This window comes from Bubalus bubalis, chromosome 24 (genome assembly GCF_019923935.1).
Source record: "Bubalus bubalis isolate 160015118507 breed Murrah chromosome 24, NDDB_SH_1, whole genome shotgun sequence".
Lineage (NCBI taxonomy): Eukaryota > Metazoa > Chordata > Mammalia > Artiodactyla > Bovidae > Bubalus > Bubalus bubalis.
This window is the reverse complement of record NC_059180.1, coordinates 30,061,563-30,065,451: the sequence shown is the minus strand read 5'-3', so window position 1 is coordinate 30,065,451 and position 3,889 is coordinate 30,061,563.

The window sequence follows — 3,889 nt, the reverse complement described above, 5'->3', positions numbered from 1 at the left end:
GAGCCGGACCTGCTCAGTTTCCCTTCTCTCTGTGGCCACAGGAGAAAAAGGGCTACAGGAAGCATCGCTCCAAAGACCCAGGCTCACCCCCTAGTAACATGTGGCCCTTGATGTCACACTCAGGTACATTCTGCAAACAGCCCCCTTAAGCAGCCCAGAGGGGCAGGGAGGTGCTATTGTGTGTGGAGTGTAGCTCTGCTCCCAGGTTAAAGCAGAAAGCAAATGACAAATATGTTTATTTCCCTGCCACAAGCACCAGGTGAAAAAAACAAGTTTCTCCATGCCACCAACCTTCAAATAGACTGGAGAGAACTACATTTGAAGTGATCAATAGAAAACCATTGGGAAGAGAGTGAAATTGGAATTCTAACCCTGTGGCTTCCACTCTCTGGCAAGTGATCTTGGTGACAGCATAAAGATCTTGCCCCAGCTGAGGGTGGAGATTCCTTTCAGCTCTAAAAGGAAACCGTTCCCGTGGCAGCTTTGGAGTGAAGAGCAAAGACGCCAGGATGGGGAGGGAGGAGCTTGGATTCCTACCCCAGTTCTACCACCAATCAGTTGCATGGCTTTGGATAAATTAGTTTCCCTGAGAACCAGTTCTTTTACCTACAAAAAGAGAGGGATAGGTTTGATCACCTCCAAGTTTTATTAGTAGTGATAAAAATGGCTTGCTCTGGGCATCCAGGAGTTCACAGAGGTCAGGTATCCAAATGTGTGCCTGAAAAGAAGAAATGCGTTGAGCTGCCAGGGAGGGCAGAAAGGATCGCCTACTCACTTTACTGTCTCTGGCCATCTGACATCTGCCTTGTGTTTCCCTGGAAATTGTTTCCTTTATTTTTGTCTTATGGTAAAATTTAGAAAAGTTCTAAGGCAGAGAAAAGCAAAAAAGAAGAAATAACCTACCCTGTAATCTGTCCCATCCCTTAAAGATACTCATAGTTAACATTTTGTTTTATATTCTGTGAACCTGTTTTTCAGTATTTCCAAGTGAGAGTCATCATTTACCCAGGCTCCTCTGTCCATAGAATTCTCCAGGCTAGAATACTGGAGTGGGTAGCCATGCCCTCCTCCAGGGGATCTTTCTGACCCAGGGATCGAATCCATGTCTCTGGTATTAGAGGCAGATTCTTTACCATCTGAGCCACTAGGGAAGCTCCTATCATTTACCCAAATCATCCCTAATTTCTTTTGCTTTCTGGGGCCAGTTTTTCATTTAATATATAAATAAATTAACTCATTTGCCCTGTGTTAGTTCTGCATAACAAATCATCACACATTTAGGAGCTGATAACCATACCAGGCACAGTATCGCTGAGAACCCTGCTCAAGCTTTTATGGGGCTGAAATCAAGGCATTAGCTGGGTCATGTTCCATTCTGGAGGCTCTGGGAATGAAGCCACTTCCAAGGTCATTCAGGTTGTTGGCTGAATTCAGGTCTTTGCAACTGTAGGGCTGATGCCCCTACCTCCTATTGTCTTCAACCAAGGACTGCTCTCAGCGCTAAGAGGCTGCCTGTATCCCTCACCTTGTCTGTCTCCCGTTAAACAATAATCAGTATCAAGATTGCTAGGCAAAGAACAAAGAATTTTATTTGCTGCTGCTGCTCCTTAGGCCTTTAGTCACATCTGACTCTCTGTGGTTCCATGGACTGTAGCCTGCCAGGGCTCCTCTCTCCATGGAGTCTTTCACGCAAGAATGCTGTAGTGGGTTACCATTTCCTACTCCAGGGGATCTTCTCAACCCAGGGATTGAATCTGCATCTCTTGCATCTCCTGCATTGGCAGGCAGAATCTTTACCACTAGTGCCACCTAAGAAACCCAAACTTTATTTGAGGTCCTTTGTTGGACAGGCCTTTGTTGACAAAGTAATGTCTCTGCTTTTTAATATACTGTCTAGGTTGGTCAGGAGAAGGCAGTGGCACCCCACTCCAGTACTCTTGCCTGGAAAATCCCATGGTCGGAGGAGCCTGGTAGGCTGCAGTCCACAGGGTCGCTAAGAGTCGGACACGGCTGAACGACTTCACTTTCACTTTTCACTTTCATGCATTGGAGAAGGAAATGGCAACCCACTCCAGTGTTCTTGCCTGGAGAATCCCAGGGACAGAGGAGCCTGGTGGGCTGCCGTCTCTGGGGTCACACAGAGTCGGACACAACTAAAGTGACACAGCAGCAGCAGCAGCAGCAGGTTGGTCATAGCTTTTCTTCCAAGAAGCAAGCATCTTTTAATTTCATGGCTGCAGCCACCACCTGCAGTGATTTTGGAGCCCAAGAAAATAAAGTCTATCACTGTTTCCATCTTTTCCCCATCTATTAGCCATGAAATGATGGGAATGGATGCCATGATCTTAGTTTTCTGAATGTTGAGTTTTAGGCCAGCTTTTTCACTCTCCTCTTTCACATTCATCAAGAGGCTCTGTAGTTCCTCTTCACTTTCTGCCATTCAGTTCAGTTCAGTCGTTCAGTATTGTCCAACTCTTTGCGACCCCATGAATTGCAGTACACCAGACCTCCCTGTCCATCACCAACTCCCGGAGTTCACCCAAACTCACGTCCATCGAGGCGGTGATGCCATCCAGCCATCTCATCCTCTGTCGTCCCCTTCTCCTCCTGCCCCCAATCCCTCCCAGCATTGGAGCATTTCTGCCATTAGGGTGGTGCCATCTATATATCTGAGGTTATTGATATTTCTTGATTCCAGCAATCTTGATTCCAGCTTGTGCTTCATCCAGCCTGGCATTTCTCATGATGTGCTCTGCATATAAGTTAAATAAGCAGGGTGACAATATACAGTCTTGACATACTCCTTTCCCAATTTGGAACTAGTCTGTTGTTTCATGTCCGATTCTAACTGTTTGAGGACCTAGGAATCGCCATTTAGGAAGACACAGATTTGGGTATAACTGAGTGTTCCAAGGGAACGTTGAGCCATCAGAGAAGCCCTGAGAAATGATGAATCTCTTCTTCATCCTTTGAGAGTGAAGGAAACTCCTGTCCCAGGTCACCAGAGGAAAGGAAAACTGTAACATTCAGAGAAAATCTTCTTTGAAAAAGAACCACTCATTTACATTAATATGAAAAACAGAACTTCCCTGGTGGCCCAGTGGTTAAGAATCTGCCTGACAGCTGCTGCAGACATGGGTACGATCCCTGGTTTGGAAGATCCCACAAGCCGAGTGGCAACTAAGCCCACATGCTGCGACCACTGAGCCTGTGCTCTGCAGCCCGTGTTCCCCAACAAGAGAAGCCTTGTTTGGCAATTGCAGAGATTGCCTCCTGCAATGAGAAGCCTGCCCATCACAACCAGAGAGTAGCCCCCCTTGCCACAACTAGAGAAAGCCCGCACAGCAAAGAAGACCCAGCACAGTCAAAAATAAATAAATATTTTTTTAAAGATATGAAAAACATGTTTAGGTTTCTATTGTCCTGATTTCCATTTGTGATTAACATTGTTTTGGAAAGACCAATTTGAAAGTCATTATCGGTGTTTATTTACTCATCTCTTTCCTCCCAGAGAATCCTTAAGCAACCCAAAGACCAGGAAACTAGAAATAGGAGTTATTATTGTTGTTTTACTGATCCTGTAGATATAGATGGAGTTCTTAGGCATGGTTCAAGGTCAAATTTCCTGTGCTCACCTCCCCATAGCCACTCTGTAAGGGGAAGCTAATGCGTGGGAAGCAGACAACAGAAGACTGATCTACTCTGCTACACCAACATCAAAGGTCCCTGTTATCTTTCTTTTTTTCTCCTTCCTGTTATAATAGAAACTTCACAGTTCATTGGGTTGTGTAGAGTATTTGGCAGAAAATGTAGTTTGAGCTGCATCTTGCTGTAATAATAATAGCTACCATTTATTGGGAGCTTACTCCACACCAGGCACTTGGCCAAG